At 46.0% G+C, this 19,706-nt stretch overlaps 1 long non-coding RNA gene across 1 annotated transcript; it reads right to left on the minus strand.

The window, feature by feature from the left end:
• Positions 1-8,691: 8,691 nt before the first annotated feature.
• Positions 8,692-16,162, minus strand: LOC132248386 (uncharacterized). Its single transcript, XR_009459564.1, has 3 exons — positions 16,108-16,162; positions 10,583-10,705; positions 8,692-8,864 (listed from the first exon to the last, which is right to left on the minus strand). It is a non-coding gene; the product is annotated as an uncharacterized LOC132248386 (long non-coding RNA).
• Positions 16,163-19,706: the final 3,544 nt, after the last annotated feature.

Below are 19,706 nucleotides of genomic sequence, written 5' to 3' on the forward strand. Positions count from 1 at the left end.
GCTGAGGGACCACACCCAGAGAGTGGTGGTGGACAGGTCATATTCAACACGGAGGGATGTATGCAGTGGAGTCCCCCAGGGCTTGGTCCTCGGGCCTGCACTGTTCAATTTCTTTATTAGCAACTTGAATGAGGGGGTGAAAAGCACCCTATTCAAATTCGCTAATGACACCAAGATTCGGGGCAAGGTTCACATGCTAGAAAGGAGGGACAGGATACAGCTGGACCTAGACAGGATACAGGGGTGGATGAATAAGAATAGGATGGGATTAAATACTGACAAGTGCAGGGTACTGCACTTGGGCAGTGAGAACCAGCAGTATACCTATAGGCTGGGGGGCTCCCTTCTCGAAAGCAGTGACAGAAAGAGATCTTGGAGTCTTTATCAATTCCAAAATGAACATGGGCTGCCAATGTGAGGATGCAGTCAGTAAGGCTAACTGCACCCTGTCATGCATCCACAGATGCATCACAAGCAGGACCAGAGAGGTGATCCTCCCCCTCTATGTGATGCTGGTCAGGCCACAGTTGAAGTATTGCATCCAGTTCTGGGCACTGTACTTTAGGAGGGATGTGGCCAGCATCAAGAGGGTCCAGAGGAGGGCCACTCGCATGATCCAGGGACAGCAGGGCAGACCCTACAAGGAGAGGCTACAGGACCTGAACCTGTTCAGCCTCGAGCACCTCCCAGAGTAACAAGGAATAATGGCCATAATTTGTTTGAGAGTAGGTTCAGACCAGACATTAGAAGGCATTACTTCACAGTCAGGGCAGCTAGGATCTGGAACCAACTTCCAAGGGAAGTGATGCTGGCTCCTACCTTGGGGGTCTTTAAGAGGAGGATGGATAGTTACCTAGCTGGAGTCATATGAGCCTAGTATTCTCTCCTGCCCAGGGCAGGGGGTCAGACTTGAAGATCTACTTGGGTCCCTTCCAGCCCTATATCTATGAATTTACGAACATGGTGGTATATACAGTGAAGAAAACTTAGACCCTCCCTCAACTCCAGAAACAGCTCTAAATCACTTTGTTACTTTCTACCTGTGTTCCATGCCTGAGTCCTTTCTGAGGTGGCTTTCAGATTCAGCTTGTTACCCAGATTACAGGTAAGCTTGTGGGTAGGTTACTGATAAAAGAGGCAGAAAAAGGTCTTATTTGCTTGCACTTTAAAGCATCCAAAGAACATTTATCCTAAAGTCCATCTGGCTACTCACATAGCACAACACAGATTCTCAACTATATTGACTGAGGAGACTCTATAGGTGCAGGGAGGCATGCATATTGGCAGCAGGCCTCTTTGAATTTGCCGGATTCTCCAAATTTCCCTTTGACCTATGCCCAATATTTAGAGATGGCTGGTTTTAATATTACAATAAATGATCTCTGAAGTCTTTTATTCAGAGGTGGTCTTCTCATCTGTTCTTCCAGTGAGCAGACATGGAAGACGCCATGAGACCTGCATCAGGGAGGTCAACTTGCGGCTTCATAAATGGTGTCTCAAGGCAGGTTTCAGCTTTTTGGACCATGACCCATACTTCAGAACAAGACACGTGTTCGGGTGGGATGGGTTTCTCCTCTCCTCCAAAGGTAAGTGTGTGTTCTCTTTCAGGTTGACTGATCTCTTCCGGCAGGCTTTAAACTAGGTTCATCGGGGGAAGGGGAGGACAAGTATGGAGGGAGCCATGGAACACCAAACCAAGAGACACCCACAAGATCAGCCCAGGTATGTAGCAAAGATCCAATTAGACAGCAGTTTAAGGGGGGGGACCATGGACAGCCACCAGTGGAATTAGGTGTATATGTGCAAATGCCAGAAGCATGGGGAACAAGCAGAAGGACCTAGTGTTCTTGCTAGCGACCAACAACTTTGACCTAGTGGGACTAACAGAAATCTGCTTGGACTCTCCTCATGACTGGGTGGTGGGAATAGAGGGCTATGTGTTTTATAGGAGACAGAGAGTAGGGGGAAAAAGGTGGGGGAGTTGCTTTCTATGTCAAAGAACAGTACACATCTTCCCTAATCAAATTAGGGTCAGAGGGTGGTCAAGCAGAGACTCAGTGGATAGTCAACCAAAGACTGCAGTGCTGGTGACATCGGGAAGGCTTTGGCTTCCATGACCACAGTCCACTCTTTGGAGAGAGAGACAGTGAGCTGCTGGGAAGGGATGGCCTCCACCTCTCTCCGTTGGGGAGGAGGTTCTTCTCAGCCAGACTGGCTGACCTGCTCCACCGGGCTTTAAACTAAGCCCGCTGGGGGCTGGGGGGACTACTGCCGCTGCTGGCCCACTGAGCAACCCTTGCAAAGCCAACAGACCAAGGCACTTAAGGGATCCCACCCCAGCCCTAGCCCTGGAACAAAATGTAGGCAGGGCACAGGCCTCCAAAGGGACACTTCTGTGCTTATATACAAATTCCAGGAGCTTGGGGAATAAACAGGAGGAACTTGTCCTCCTGCTATATGCAAATAACTATAATGTCATTGAGATAATGGAGACCTGGTGGGACTCCACCCATGACTGGGCCACAGGTATAGATTGCTATACCCTGTACAAGAGGGCTCAAGTGGACAAAAGGGGTGGGGGGAATAGCTCTTTCTGTCAAGGAAAGCTACGCGTCCCTGCAAGCTGACATTGGCATCCATGGTGGATGACTTGAGAGCCTCTGGGTTAAAATCCATGGGGAACACAGCACAGGGGATACTATGGTGGGAGTCTACTACAGACCCCCTACACAGAGTCAAGACCATGACCAGGAGTTCACCAGGGAATTGGCTAAGGCCACAAGCTCCCACTGTACGGTTGTTATGGGAGACTTTGACTACCCAGACATCTCATGGGAGAACCGCTCAGCCAGATCCGAGTGGTTGCAAAGCTTTCTCTCATGTGTGGATAACCTCTATCTGATGCAGGAAGTCTATGGGCTGACAAAAGGTAAAGTGCTGCTTGACCTTGTACTGGCAACCGGGGATGACCTAATCAGTGACCTAACAATCAAAGGGAAGCTGGGTGACAGTGACCATGAGCTGATCACCTTCACCATCTGCTGTATAGCTGGCAAGTCAGTCAGTAATAGAGAAGTCTTTGAATTCAGCAAACCTGACTTTGACAAGCTAAGGAGGCTTGTCAGTGAGGCCCTAAAAAGGCCACAACCCAAAGGAGAGGGGAGTTCAGGATGAGTGGTTGCTCCTCAAGGGAGCAATCCTGGATGCACAAGAAAAGTCCATCCCATCTTGGAGGAAAGGCAGCAAAAGGGCACAGCAGCACTCTTGGCTCTCTAGGGAACTGGCGGGCCTCCTGCATCTTAAAAAGGAAGATCTACAAAGGATGGAGGACTGGAACCACCACCAAGGAGGAATACTCTGCTCTGGTCTGGCCCTGCAGAGAGCAAACCAGGAAAGCCAGGCTGCAATGGAACTCCAGCTAGCTATAAATATCAAAGACAATAAAAAGTCCTTTTTTAGATATGTGGGGAGCTGGAGGAAAAGCAAGGGCAACATTGGGCCCCTGCTAAACCAGATGAGGCAACTGACAACTGATGCCCAGGAAAAAGTGAACTTGCTAAATGGGTACTTTGCGTCAATTTTTCACCAGTCCCATGGGACAGCCCTGCCCACTATGGGTCAGGGAGGCCCAGGTGAGGGAGATTCCTTGCTCGCCATCAAAGGAACACCTCAACAGGCTAGATACCTTCAAGTCAGCCAGCCCTGACGGGTTACACCCAAGGGTACTCAGGGAACTGGCAAGCATCATAGCTCAGCCCCTGGCATGGATCTTTGAGAGCTCTTGGTGCTCTGGTGAAGTGCCCGAAGATTGGAAGAGGGCCAATGTAGTGCCTATATACAAGAAAAGTAGATCCGGCAAACTACAGGCCCATCAGCCTAACCTCTATCCTGGAGAAGGTCTTGGAAAAGATTATCAAAGAGGCCATCCTTAACAGATTAGCTGAAGGCAATATCCTGAGGGATACCCAGCATGGGTTTGTTACGGGTAGGTCTTGCTTGACCAATCTCATTTCCTTTTATGACCAGGTGACTTATCACCTGGACAAGGGAGAAGAGATCAATGTTGTATGTCTTGACTTTAAAAAAGCCTTTGATATGGTATCCCACAATCATCTCATGGCTAAACTGACTAACTGCCGCCTCGACCTCACCATGAGCCACTGGCTGGGGAACTGGCTCCATGGTCAGACCCAGAGGGTGGTGGTCAATGGGAGCCAATCGTCTTGATACACAGTCACCAGTGGGGTCCCTCAAGGCTCTGTTCTAGGGCCTATACTATTTAACATCTTCGTCAATGCTGTGGACATTGGTGTCAGAAGCGGAAAGGCCAAGTTTGCCGATAACACCAAAGTCTGGGGTAAAGCATCCACACCTGAGGACAGGAGGGTGATCCAGGCTGATCTTGACAGGCTCATGAAATGGGCGGACAAGAACCTGATGGTGTTCAACACCGAAAAATACAAGGTTCTCCACCTTGGGAAGAAAAATGGGCAACATGCTTATATCCTTGGCAGTGCTACGCTTGTTAGCACTATGGACGAAAGGGTCTTGGTGGTCATGATTGACCACAAGATGAACATGAGCGTTCATTGTGATGCTGCAGCTAGTAAAGTGAGCAAAACACTGGCTTGCATCCATAGATGCTTCTCAAGCAAAGCCCGGGACATCATTCTCCCATTGTACGTGGCCTTGGTGAGGCTGCAGCAGGAGTACTGCATCCAGTTTTCGGCTCCGCAATTCAAAAAGGATGTGTAGAAGCTTGAGAGGCTACAGAGGAGAGCCACACACATGATCAGAGGTCAGGAAAACAGACCTTATAATGAGAGGCTGAGAGCCATGGGCCTCTTCACCCTGGAAAAGCACAAGCTCAGGGGTGATCTGGTGGCCACCTATAAGTTTATCAGGAGTGCTCATCAGGATCTGGGGGGAACATCTGTTCACCAGAGCGCCCCAAGGGATGACAAGATCAAATGGTCACAAGCTTTGCCACGACTGATTCAGGCTGGACATAAGAAAAAACTTCTTCACTGTTGGCGCCCCCAAGGTTTGGAATAGATTGCCACCGGAGGCGGTTCTATCACGCACTTTGAACACCTTCGAGACACATTTGGATGCTTATCTTGCTGGGATCCTATGATCCCTGCTGACTTCCTGCCCCTGGGGAAAGGGGCTGGACTCAATGATCCTCTGGGGTCCCTTCCACCCCAAATGTCCAGCTAACACCCTGGAGTGGAGGAACCAGAACCAGGCCACCCTAGACAGGTTGGGGAAGTGGGCAGAGAACAACAGGATGCAGTTCAATAACGACAAGTGCAAGGTGCACTGAGGAAGAATTGCCATCGTACCTACAGGCTGGAGGGTGACTTTCTCAGCTCCACTGAGGCAGAAAAAGATCTTGGAGTCACTGTTGACTGTTCACCTCGCCCGCACTGGGGCTTCTCAGCAATGCTCCCTCTCTGGGGCTCACCAGTAATGCTGCCCCTTCTCTGGGGCTGGGGTCTCTGCACCCCTAATGTTGTGCCCTCACTGGAGCTGGGGTTCTCACACTATCATGAGTCCCCTATGAGGCCTCCTCCAACCCCTAATAGCCTCACCCAAACCACCGGTTATAAACAGTAAACACAACCACAAGCCCATAGGCTATAACATAAACATAAGCCACCCGGCTACAATCACACTTTGCCTACCAGGGTTTCTTCATCCCACAGCCATGTCATGTGCTGCTCCTTCAGCAGGCTTCTCCTCTCTTCTGCAGCAGAGAGCTCCTTCCTCCTGGGCTCCTGGCAGTGAACTGCCTCTGGCCTCAGCTCCTTGGGTTTATGAGGGAGCCAGGCCCTGCCCCTTCTGGTCAGCTTACCTCCTTTGGTTGCCCTGGCAACCCACATCTGAGCTCCTTATTCCTTGCTAAGGCTCTTTCCCCGGCAGTTTCCCCTCTTTAGGAGCAGGGTACCTAAGTGCCCTGTGATACCCGGCATCAGCTCTGTATTGGCGCATGCACCCACACAACAGAGCAGGCAATGGGGCCTGAGGCAGCACAACCCTGGTCTCTCCTCCGCTCCTGGCACAGAACTGGTGACTGGGCTCCGGAACCCAGCACAGCTGTTTGTAGCCAGTCGGTGCTCTGGGCAGCTGCAGCAAGCAGTGGGCAGGCTGCAAACAGCTGTGCCAGGCTCCACAGCTCCAGCATCAGCTCCATGCTGGTAGTGACTGTGCGTGCACCTCGGGGCAGACAGCATATGTATAGTGTATATGGATTATATAATGTATGGTCTTCCCTTATCTTTTTTCAGGCCTTATATTTTGTTTAATTGTGTATTTTAGATTCCTTAACTTGCTGACCAAGTTAGTTGTCACATCTGCAAAGGTCCACTCTATGGTCACTCAGAAACAGTCTTTGGGCCTTATTTCTGTACAAGCTCCCTTGAAAATGGCCAAGGCTGCCAATAAACTTCAGTGCTGCTTTTAGCCTCTGCCACACATCTCTGTGGCTGTCACCTCTCACTGCCACTCTCTAACTGCAGAGACATTTTTACACACAGTCCCAGCTGACTTCTGCTTTCTCTTTTCTCCAGCAGCCTTCTGAGTGAGGTGTTTTTTTTTCTGGAAGTAGGATGTACCCTCTCCCACAAAGTTTAACCATGTAGCCCTGTGTTGGGATAGTTTTTCCCAATTTGTGGTGTCAGTGCCATGCTTCTTAGTGTTCACTTTCAGGTTGTCCTTGAAGTGTTTCCTCCAGCCCCAGCATGTCCTTTGTTCTTGGCTGAGTTCAAAGTATAGCAGTTGTTCTGGTACACGTGTCAGGCATGCACACACAGTATCACATAGAAGACTGCACTCTGCTCCAGTACGCCATCATTACATACTTCATTCCACATCACCTGATTATCTTTGATCAGATAAGATGTGTCAACCAAGGTACAATTAAAACATTCCGCCAGCCATTCAGATTTAGGGTGATATAGGGTCATGCAAGTTTTTTTTTGTTTTTGTTTTTTTTTCATTTCTCAAAATGTTGCATATGTGGTAAAACAGCTGGGATCCAAAATTTCTCCCCTGGTTAGTATGGAGGGATCCAGGCATGCCATGGTAACATACAAAACTCTCAACAAAAACCTTTGCCACAGCATGAGCCTTCTGATCAGGGAAAAGATATACTTCCATCCACTTGAATTAATCTTCTACTACAACCAAGGCATACTTGTTGCTTCTTGGTGTTACAGGTAGGGGACCCAGTGTACGTAAGGCTGTCCTTTACAGGGTTTGTTTAGCCTGTGTGGAAACCATGGGAGCCCTGGTTTTACTCCTCATTCCCTATTACACACCAGACATCCCTCATGATCCACACCAGTCCTAGACACACTTCCTCCAGCCCAAGAAAAAAATACCAAGACTGGACCTTATGCAAGACTTCCTCTATGTCTACATGTCATCTCCACCCAGCCCCTCTCATGATCTGGGGACAGCAGTGCAGACCCTACGAAGAGAGGCTACGGACCTTAACCTGTTCAGCTTTCGCAAGAGAAGGTTGAGGGGGGACCTGGTGGCCATCTATAAACTCACTAGGGGGGACCAGCAGGGTTTGGGAGAGACCCTGCTCCTCTAGCACCCTCTGGGGTAACAAGGAATAATGGCCACAAATTGTTAGAGAGTAGGTTTAGACTAGACATCCGAAGGCACTACTTCACAGTCAGGGCGGCTAGGATCTGGAACCAACTTCCAAGGGAAGTGGTGATGGCGTCATTTAAGCCCAGTTTTCTCTCCTGCCCAGGGCAGGCAGGGGGTCGGACTTGATGATCTACAAGGTCCCTTCTGACCCTACTTCTATGATTCTATGATTCTATGATCAGCATCTTCCTATTGTTTTCTCCCCAATCCACGAACTCTCCAACTTCCCTTTTATCCTGAGTTAATTCACTCTTCACCGTCTTTTCTGTGGATAGTGTCTGTACCCTTACTGCCTCCACTTTCAGTTCAGCCTCCACTGCAGGAGGACAATGGGACAAAGCACTGGCATTTTGGTGTTGTCATCTGCTGCTGTGCACTATCTCCTATTTGAACTTGGCTAATTGCTCCAATCACCTAGCCAGTTGTCCTTCAGGTTATTAAAAATTGTGTAGCCATGAAAAAGGAATGTTTGTTGGTTCTTAATGTGAAGTATCTCCCTAGGAGAAAATGTCAAAACTGTTTGGTAAAGGTCACTATAGCAAGCAATTCCTTTCTCTTGGTTGCACATTGATACTCAGCTTTGTTCAGAGTTTGGCTTCCATAGGTTATTACTTTCTCTTGGCCACCTTCAACTTGTGACAAAGCTACTCCAATCAGAAGGGTAACTGAGGCTAAGATAAGGGATGGCATCAGTCACCGCTTTAGCTGAAGAAAGGAATCTTGACATTCCTTAGACCAGGTGAACTTCGCTTTATCAGAAAGCTTGTGTAAGGGACTTGCAATGGTGGCAAAACCTGCCATAAATCTCCTATAGTAGGAGGCTATGCCCAAAAACCTGTCAGTCATCTGCTTCTGTGGCTTCTGTGGATAGTAAGTTAGCATTCATCTACTTCCTGGCTACTTAGCAAAGGGCGCTAAGAAAGTTAACTCACTCTGTACACATGGGAAAATAAACAACTTTTCAATAACTCCCATTGCAACTTGGTTACACCCAGAATGTTCACAGCTGTATACGTCTGAGATTTTGTTACCTTTTATTTTAGTATGCAGGTAGAATTTGACAGATATATTTCTGTTCTGTAATGGGATAGTAATGGATTTCAGAAAAAAAAGGAATTTCAAAGTTCAGTTCTTGAGTAACCATGAAGCCTGGAAGCTCTTCCATCAATGGATCCATCTATATGGTAAATGGAGAATTCCTGGAAATTAATACAAAGAAATTATTTGTTCAAACTGTCAGAATACTGGGATACTGACAGCTGGATGACAGATATATGAATATCTAAAATATCTAACAGGTAAAAATCTGAGAGAAATATGGACTGGAGTGGGATGATATGCAGCAGAGATATACAATTATACGAAGAGAAATGTAGACTTCACAATTGGAAAAGTCATTAAGAATACTATCTTACCAATATAGCACAGTCTTTTGGGACAAATGTAAAAGGCTTTCTGTTTTCTATTATCTATGACTGCATATTTTAAATTATTTTTTAGTATCTTTTCAATAACAGTTTGTATGGTAAAGGAAAGAATGATTTATGAATTATTTACACCAACAGTCATGGACAATATATTTGTCGTTATTCAGTGACATCAGCTAATGAAATACATATTTATAAATAGTATATGTTATAAATTATTTGGACCTCTCAGATAAAAGATAATCAATGCATATGGAATGAATAATCAAAATATTTTAACATAACATGAATGTTGTGGTATGTACAATTGTAATTGTGCTTCAATACAGTCTTGAATTGCACAGTCACATGCTTCTTGAGGAAGGCAATGCTGGCTGTTCCAACTTTTCCCCTTCCTATGGACATATACTAACCAACACGTGTGTTAGACAAACATAGTCTATTTGAATAATCTATATGCACTATGCAAAGCAAATTGTAGACATTATATAGCATTTTGAGCTAGATACTGTAATGATTTACATTATCTGAGAATCAGGCAAAAAAAAACAAAGCTTAATACTGAAAATGGGCAGGCATACCTAACACCTACATTTGCAAATTCATGAAGTCTTAGCTATCTCATTAGTAGAAAGGAAATATGTAATATGCTTGTAAATAATCTTCATTGCTGAAAACATCACTCTGAGCATGTCTACAGGAGACACGACTGTGCAGTCATTACTACAAATTTATTTAGCACTTGTATTGGCAAGTACTAAATAAATGCACAGTAACTGGAGTTACCATGCAGTAGCATCGGCAAACATCTTTTAAATGACACTAAAGCATAGTAGCCTAATAATACTGCACAGTAGTGTATTAGCGCTGTCCGTGCTGTGACTTGCTACTGCACAGTATTATTAGGCTATTGTGCAGTGAGCGTCTTGTGTAGACACACCTTCTATGAATTAAAATCAAGCCCAACTGTGCTGGTAGTGGTCAAAAAGATGTACTAAGGGTAACAAAAATTGTGAAACAATTACTATAGGTCCAAATGAAGTTATCATACAGAAACTAGAATTTAGGAATATTGAGTGTTGTTATGACTGTGAAAATGGAGTAAAAAACAAGACTATCCCGTTATAGAAACCCTATTTCATTACTGTGTTTCTTTAATTTTATGAATATGAAAACCCTTTTAAATTAGTCTGATTACACTGGAGTAGCACAAGGTAGATGAAGCATGGATATCTAAAAGGAAGAAATGTTAGGAGAACTGAATATGGTGGGGAGCTGGAAGTGAGGCATAAGAAAATGAGTTTCTAGGAGCACTGTCATGGAAACTTAGGCTGAAGGGATGACCTCCTATACTTGGGGCCTTTGGTTTAAAATATAATGTTTTAGAGGTGGCCTCAGGGGAACATCAGACTTTTAATTCCACTCTATTAATTCATATTAGTCCATTACAAATATTTAGCACATTTTTTTAATATGCCAATGTTACTCACCTTTTTACAAGTCTTGTGAATTTTCTTTAAAGCCTGAGCCACTGTGTTCAATGTCTAATTTTTGAGAACTTCAACCTTTTATTTAAAAGTCTGTGAAATCCAGACATCACTTTGTAATGCAGACTGAAAAAAAAATAAAGTTCAATGAGCTTTTACATTCCCTTTTCAAAAGTGACTTTAGCACTTTAGAATCAAATGAGACTGAAGAGTTTAAATCCCCATAGGTGATATTGAAACTCTTATGTACCTCAGGTTGCTTTGCAATATAAACGTTTCAAAAATCAAACTATAAAATACATCAAGAGCAAATGGTTATTATTACTGTGCTATGAATTATTCTGAAAGTATTTTTTAAAGGTATATGATGCATTACTGAGATATGAAAACAGTTCTGAAAACTGTTCTCCAGTGGAAAAAAGCATACAGTTGTAGGAAGGGAATGAGAACCATGGTATGGATTTGGATTTTTGACATAATGTTGCATTCAACCTGATATGTAAACCCCACACACACAGACGCACGCACGCACACATGCGCACACACACACGCACACACACACACACACACACATATATATATATATATATATAAAGATCTGCTACATTATTTTTGGAACTTTTACAGAGGTTCACAGATTCTGTATAAACATTCATCACTGAAATTCAGCCTCTTATGCAGTCAGATTCAGCAGTCATAAACAGTAGAAATAATTTTACATACGAGTTTAGAAAAAGAAATCAGGATGCTGTTCCATGCCCTACTAAAAGAACATGACTGGAACTTGGCATATGCAAACATCAGAATGCAGATTTGCTATTTCTGCTGTTATTCTTATTCTATTAATAACAGAAAATCTTGTTTCCTGGAAAAGCATCACATTAAAACAGGAATGTGTACAGACTGGTGTAAACTTCTGATTCTGTCCAATGAATGCAAGTAAATCCATGTATTCCAAACACGTCTAATGCATTTTACGATGTAACATTTTCCACAGCAGTCTGGGTTATTTGTGCTCTAGAATTATTTCTAAGAATGTTTATCCTTCAGTCTGGAGTATGATTGCAGTATCAATAAGCATATCTTATGGAGAAGTTTCAGAGGAAAATCCAAGGACTGACTCAAAATCCGGGAAATATACTTTCTGATAAGATAGAGTTTATTCAATTTAATTTATCAAAAAAAAATGTAAGAGGCATGGTTTGTTCATGGTCAAGTCTCTGTAAAGCGTCCTTGGTTAAGTCAACTGCATGTACAGTGAGCTAGCTGGAGAGATTTTTTTTTTTCCATTCTTAGAGAAAACATTGGATTTTGGGTTGAAAATTCAATACTTGAAACATTACTTTTAGAGAAAAGAAAAGAAAAGAAAAGAAAAGAAAAGAAAAGAAAAGAAAGCAGAATTTATCTTTATTTTTAAAAAGAAAATATATATTTTTTTAAATCAGATAATTTCCTATCCCTGGAAAATCTCCTAAGTAATATTCTAGAGGCAAAGCAGGATCAGGCACTGCTTCCCCCCTTTAGCTATTCATGGGGCCAAAACATGAACACACACACAAAAGATTTGATTTCTGTATCCTAGTTGCAGGACACTTATGCAAAAAAGAAGGGGACAGGTACCCAATACCTGTTTCCAGGGCTGAGTATGCCTTTATTTGTTAAATAGTAGAGACCAGAATCCAGGACTTTCTGCTCTACTGTTTTGCCTTCTAACCAGTGTTCTGGTTTCAAAAGAGGATGGGGTCCAGCAAATGTTGTAGGCATAAGTTTATAGTCAGATGAGCCTGGTGCCAGCCCTGTTCCATTACTATATTCAAAGTGGATGGCATCAACTGTACAACCTCCTTTTTCAGTAACTGGTTTTTAATTTAATTAATTAATTTTTTAAAGAATCATGTGGCTAAGCTCTGGATGAAGAAGAGTTATAGGCATGCACCTGTACTGTTTCTTCTTACCTAGGTCTAGATGGTTTCCTACCCAATATTTTAATTTTCTCAGATCACTCTTCACATTTATGTATATCATACTTTTGCTTCATCTAGTAGATGACCAAAGTGTATGTTATAACCAACTCTGAGCTACTCAAATAGAACAGAGAACCAGTAGCATAACTAGGGCAGGGTGAAAGATGCACCTGCCTTGTGTCCAAACTGTGAAGGGATGCTAAGATCCCCCCTGCCAGAAGTTTGCCACATAAGAGGAAGCACTGTGCTGTATCAGTGTAGCCATAGTAGCCAGGCAGAACAGGCAATTCTGCACAAATCAGGGAGGTGGAGGGGTTGAGTGTATCTGGAGGGCGGAGTGGTGAGTGGAATGAACAGAATGGTGATCTTTTGCTTTCGCCTTCATCCCCTACCTCACCCCTACCCCCCACCCACCCACTGGGAGCCTTTGCAACAGTGAGAGAAACCCTGTGCTACCTCTGCCTGGCTAGAGGAGCCAATCAGTACAGAATCACACTCGCAATACATCATAGGGTGGTGGGGTGAGTGGTTCCCCTTGAATGAACGGGGCCCAAGGATCTGCTTTGGACGACGTCTAGCCATGGGAAAGCTGACCTGACACTACTGAAGCTGAGCAGTAGTAGCAGCAGCAGTTTCCCAGGAAGGTAAGGCTTCCCTTCTTCTCACCTGTACCATTGCACACTCCCTCCCAACTCCACCCTGGTGCACACATTGAGTGCCTCATGCCACTGATTGAAGCCATTGTCTGCTGTGGCACTCAATTATTGGACTAGGGAGATATTTGAGTATCTTCAGAGGATGATCCTATTCCTATAATGGGGCACAAGAGGGAAACACAATCACATGTTTACTTTAATCATTTAACTTGAGTTGGTCATAAGCTGCACTTTGGTCATCTACTAGGTAAAACACAGTTCTGTGTCAAGCATCTACCACAGGGTTTTGAAGTCTATGCTGGGGCTGAATACCTATATGTGAGGTAGACAGACAAGGTTCTTTGGGTGAATCTGATAACTTTTATTAGACCAATTTAAACAGTTGGAAAAAAAAATGTAAGCAAGCTTTCGGGTTTAAAAACCCTTCATCAGGCTGAGGAAGTGTCTGCAGTTGGTGTGTGCTCTTCCTGGATGGAATGAGTTTCCATTGTGTGAGGTATGCACTGCCTAATCAGCCCTTTATTGGAGCTAGCCATCTAAAGAGAATAAACACACAAGGAAACCATACAAATAAACCACTATTTTTAAAAAAGTTGCTTTCCCCAAACTTATGATTATTTAAAAATATATTTAAAAAAAATGTTTTAACAATAATATTTTTATTTCTATCAGTCCTTCTATAAGTAAGATGACCATATGGAAATCCCAAAAATCTGGGGAATCATATGGGAAATCTGGGACACTGTTCCCAGGCCGCCTCATTCTCACAAGTCAGCAGGTGAGGGTCTGCGTGCAAGGAAGGCAGGAGTGCCTGCCTGCCCACCTGCAGGGCATGCTCCACCACTCCAGTTCCTGGCCAGCCTCCACCCCATGTCCCTGTGTTTCTAAGATGCCCATTATAATTCCCAATAGCTGGCCAGGGCCAGCCTCTGAAATCCAGTCCTCACTAAAATGGAACTGTAACAGGGGGCTTTCTCGGGGCGGGTCTACCATTGGTCCGCCCACCTGTTTCTGGGCCAACCGCCCACCTTCTTGTCTGCCACACCTTGGTGATATATAATTAATGATCTTAATTAGGTGGGAGGCTGCCCATTTCTTGCCCCAATTCCAGGGGGTACTATCTGTGGCTCTGTTCCTCCCCTACACCACAGCCCAAGCCTTACAGATGGCATCCACAGTTGTTATAGCATCACCAGCCCCACACTGGGCCCCAGAATCCTCCATTCTAGACCCCAAACTAGATCTCTCCAATCAGGCAGCCTACTCTGCCCTCATTCTGGGCTACCTAGCTACCTGAACTGTTCCCCCTTTTGGGTGTGCCCCTCTCCCCCCCGGAACATTTGGCCACACAGGCCCTGGCCTCTCCTCCAAGGCCAGTCAGAAACATCAGACCCATAGCTCTGGGCATCCCTTGTGGTGGGCCCCTGGCCCTTTTGACCCTTCCAGTCCTGGCCCCAGCATTGACCAGTTGAGGGATTTCAAGTCAGTCTCTGAGCCTCTAGACCCCTCTCTACCTTGGGTCTACCTTCTTGACCCTTCTCTGGGGTAACCCAACTGGTTGTGGGAGCTGGGGTTATTAATAGGCCTGTGCAAGTCAGCAGTGATCCGATCCAGCTTCGGATCCAGCCACTTTGGATGGCCATGATCCACTCTGGAGCTCCAGACTGGGTTTCCTCCTCGATCCAGCTGAAGCTTCGGAGCTGCCTCGGAGATCCGGCCATAGGGTATAATGGGGGAATCAATGAAATATCTATAACTTTGTTGTTTTTCATCTGATTTGGAAGAAACTTACAGAGACGGTAGAGGCTACTAAGAGCATGAAATCTGCCAAGTTTCAAGAAGTTCAGTACAGGGGCTTGGGGGGAACTGTTTGCCAAATTCTTGAAAGCCAAACTCATGTCATGGCTGTGTGTTACACCACACAGGGGTTAAAACTGCAGGCTAGTAGCTCTTACTGAGGCCACAAATCCTGCCAAATTTCAAGGAGATCGGTGCAGGGGTTTGGGGGGAACTGCACCTCAAGCTGCAGACAGGCAAAACTCATGCCATGGGTGACACTGCATGTGTTAAGGCGCAGCAGGGTGACAACTGCAGGGGTGGTGTCCCCTGCTGTGACACCTGTCAGCTGTCAAGAAGATCGATGCAGGGGGGTGCTGGGGCCCTGCACCACTAGCTGCTGACAGGCAAAACTCGTGCCAAGATTGTCTCGGTCCTGGGGCAGTTGATTGTCTGTATCAATTCTTTCCTCTCCTTAGCCTGGTTTTGTAGGTGCTAATTGACGCTCGTTATGTAGTAGCTAGGTCCTCTGTATTGATCTGGTCCCTGAGTCCCTGGTCCCTGAGTGAATCTTGATTGGTTGATTGGTAACTGGTAACACAGCAGCTTAGCAGCCAGGCCTGCAGTAGTGTCTCCCCTCCCCGCCCCAAGAGAGACACAGTCAGTCCCACAGCACCCATGGCACGTGTTTTGCTTGTCCATAGCTTGAGGGGCAGTTCCCCCCAAATCCCTGCACTGATCTTCTTGAACTTGGCAGGCTTTGTGGCTTCAGCAAGAGCTACCAACCCTGCAGTTTTGACCCCACCATGTTGTAATGCCTAGATGTGACATGAGTTTTGCTTTCAAGAATTTGGGGTGCTGTTCCTCCCCAATTTGACCCAATGTGCTGCTTCAGACCCTGAAGTGTCCAAAGCTTCTCCAGATCCAAAGCTCTGTCCGAAGCCTCGCACAGCCTTAGTTATTAAGGCACCCTGACCCGCCTTTCACTGGGGTGGTAACTGGCCTGGCATTTCCTGGAGGCTCCCACACAACTGGGAGCCCCACCAACCTACCCACTCCCAGCAGGGTGCAGTTTTAGGTCATGCTCAGGCGCAGGAGCCTCCAGACCTTCCCCTATACCTCCTGCTCTTACCTCCAGGATGTTGCATTCAGCCTTGCAGCCAGGCAACGTTACTGCATGCTCTGCCAGCAGCAAACTTCTCTCTTTATGTAGGTGGCCAGAGATCTAAAATGGCTGCCACAATCAAGCACCTGCTGGCTGCTTGGCTCAGCCCTTAAAGTGGCAAGCACCAACAGTGCCCTGCCACAGGGATATATGGTCACCTTATCTATACAGGAATGTACTTGTGGTGTCTAGGGCACAAAGACATAACACAATTAATTGGCAGAACTGAAACAATTTCAACATGGAAACAAGGTGTACATTTTTAGCAGTGGGAACTGTAATGGGAGACCTTGAACCGCCGATGAGAGAATAATTGTGTGTGGGAAAAAAGTGCACTGCACCTTTAAGGCTGGACTGTTTAGGGCCAGAAGGGGTGGTCTGTAGGTTTGTATAAGTTTATTTCCAGGAACATCTGGCCAAGCTGGCTATCTAGAAGACCAGGAAGGAGGCTCTGGATGGGAAGGATGCGGGCAAGTGTGGGTCTGTTTTCACCTCCAGGCTCTTTCAACTCCTTCAGAGGCCCATGGGTACTGGCTGGTGCACTGTGCATGATGTCCCCTTTCTGATCACTTATTATTAATCTATGACTTCATGCCCCTTCCTGTTTTCTCTTTATTTGTCCCCCATAACTTGTTGATGACAAGGGTTTTGAAGTCAAAATTTGGGGTTGAATACGTATACATGAGGCATATACTGCCTAATCCACGTCTCTTTTGGATAATAGAAGTTTTTATTTAGAACTGTGCAAGAAACAGAGCCACTGGAGATGACAACAAAACAGTCTACCACAGTGTAATGCAAAATATGGTACAGACCGAAGTGGAGATAGCTCTGTCATATGAACATAGAGAGAGGTGCCTAAGGTTTCCCCCTCTGATTGAAATGAGGGCCTACTCCTTAATTATCACTACCATCAAAGTTATGGCAGGCAAGAGGCATTTGGGAGTTTGAAGAGACATGCAGGTAAGGGCTGACCACAAAGGGGCAATTAAATACCCCAGAACACCCAGAACCTGCAACATGTCAAATAAGTATCAGATATCATGAAAGAAGGTGGTGATTCACTATCATTTGAAATCTTTAAGTAAAAGCCAGCCATCTTTTGGAAGACTTTTGTCTTCATTCACACTTTCTTGAAGTCTATGCAGAAAAGACCAGGTGGAATTCTGAAAACTGGGTTATGGAGGAACTCAGCCCAATTAATGATAATGTTCTTCTCTGACCTTAAATTCTGTGGGACCAGGAGCAGATCTGAACTTTTAGGACAGGGAAAATGCAATATGGTAGCAATTTATGAGTAAATTAGCTACCTGTAAACAGAGCCAACCCTAGGTGGGTACAGGGTCCAGGGCAAATCAGCCTGTGCAGGGCCTCTTTAACACTGCACAGGGCTGTGGGACCCATGCTACAGCACTGCAGTGCTGTAGCAATGAAATTTGGTGCCTGCGGCAAAGCAGATACCATACGCTCCAGACAGGTCACTCTTCAGTGGATGCAAAGCCAGCGGCAGAGGGTGGAGGGGGGGTGGCAAGTGGCCAGATGCTTTTTCCATGACATGGGGCTGAGCCACCAGCTCCAAGAAGGCCCCACAGGAGGGGCCTCAGCCACTCTGCCTGGCTCTGCAAGGCCCCCCCAGTGAGCGAGGCCCGGGACAGTCACCCTGACTCGCCCTACCCAAGGGACGGCTCTGCTTGTAAATGCAAGTAGCAAGTTTACTCATGAGTAATTACTACACAGTACAGAATGTATAGATGGTCAACTGGGAGCAAATTTGCTCCCAGTCAGCCAGGAAGCAGTGGACAAGAGATTGCTTCCTACCCCCAGGAGCTGCCTGCTGCCAGGGTGGGCTCCTCCACCAAGGCCCAAGTGAGGACAATGTCCCCCTGCCCCAGCAGCAGGGAGCTCCCACCCCCAGCTCCCCAATCATGCAGCTGGGGCTGGTAATAGGTTGGGAGCTTGTTCCCAGCCCCCACTCCATGATCACAGAGCTAGGGCTGGGAACAGACTGGGAAATTGTTCCCACCCCAGCTCTGTGATCACGATTGCAGAGCAGGGGCTGGGAGCAAGTTTCCTATTGCAATCATGGAGTAGGGGCTGGGAGTTCCTTGCATGGGGAAAGTTCCCCACCCAGCCTGGAGTTGGCTGGGCCCTGTCCCTAACTAGGACAGTTCCCAGCCAGCCCCAGGCTGTATAGGCAAGTCTACATATGCAGCCTGGAGGTGGTTGGGGAGTATCCCATTTTGGGCAGTCCCCAGTCAGCTCTGGGCTGCAAGTGCAGACTTCCCTACACAGCCCAGGGGCTGGCTGGATACTGTCCTGGTCAAACGCAGGTCCCAGGTTTGGGACCCAATCAGATGATCCAGGTGCGGGGCTTGGAAAGTGATGCAGGGGGAATGCAGATCCCAGCACTCTTTCCAAGCTCCCTTCACCTGTCTGGGGAGCCAGGGCTGGGATCTTCTGCCATGGAGCAATCTCCTAGCCCCTACAAAGAGACAGTTGTCTCCTGGCTCCCTGATCCCTGCGAACCCCTGGACTAGCACCAGGGGGAGCCTTGAGCTTCCTCTGACTGCTGCAGGGGGCCAGTGCAGGGCTAGAGGGGACAGGAGAAGGCTTGTGCCAGGAGCTGCAAACCTCATGTGTAGGCACCTTCCTGGAGTAAGTTTACTCTATGGTAATTTACTTTGAGTAAACCCACCCCACAGCATTTGCATGTGTAGAAACGGACACTGTGCCTCAGTTTGTTCCAGCATAACTTTGCAATTATGATGCTTACTGCTTTTTGGAAACTGTTTTTAAGCTCCACCCATGACAAGTGCTACCGGAAAGACAAAGGCTGTTTTTCTCTCAAGTAAAAATCAGTCCATGGCTGGCGGTTAATGGAAATTGGACATAGGTGTGGAATTTTAGGATCAGTTTTGAGTGTGATACTGTAAGTGAACTAATTAGCCTGCTGGCTCCCACAAGCTGGTTTTGCTCCCTGAAGAGCTCCTCAACCAGTACTTCCAAATAAAACCACAGTATTTGAACAGCAGGAACACAAATAAATCAACCATCAAAACCCTTCCAACCAAGCAGTAGGAGGTGGCTTTTTTACTCTGGCCCAGCATAGCTGCCGCCTCCCTGCTAGAAAGCTTGTTCAGCTCACAGATTGCCTTTTGCTTGAAAATTGCTCATTCATTCAATTTTACTCTCAGCTCTCTCCCTTGGAAATTTAAGCTGCTAGTGGGACACTCCATCATTATCTATATGCCCACATGTGAGCTTCATCAAGAGGGCTTACAGCTGCTTCATAAAGAGCCAAACCACCCTGTTACAGTTATATTCTTGGCTAGACTGCAGGAATATAGTTAAAGGTAATTCAGAGACATTGTTTCTCACCAAGTCCATCATTTATAACTTAATTATATGGGACAATTTATCTGTCCAAAAAAGAGAAAAAAGAGCTTTATGGATTTTTGGTTATTAGTTCTTGTTTTATATGTCAGCCTTCCTGTATTCATAAGTCATGAATATAACAATAATTCCCTCTCTCCACCATTTTTTCTATAAAGGCATGTAGTAAAGTG

Source organism: Alligator mississippiensis, chromosome 2 (assembly GCF_030867095.1).
Source record: "Alligator mississippiensis isolate rAllMis1 chromosome 2, rAllMis1, whole genome shotgun sequence".
NCBI lineage: Eukaryota > Metazoa > Chordata > Crocodylia > Alligatoridae > Alligator > Alligator mississippiensis.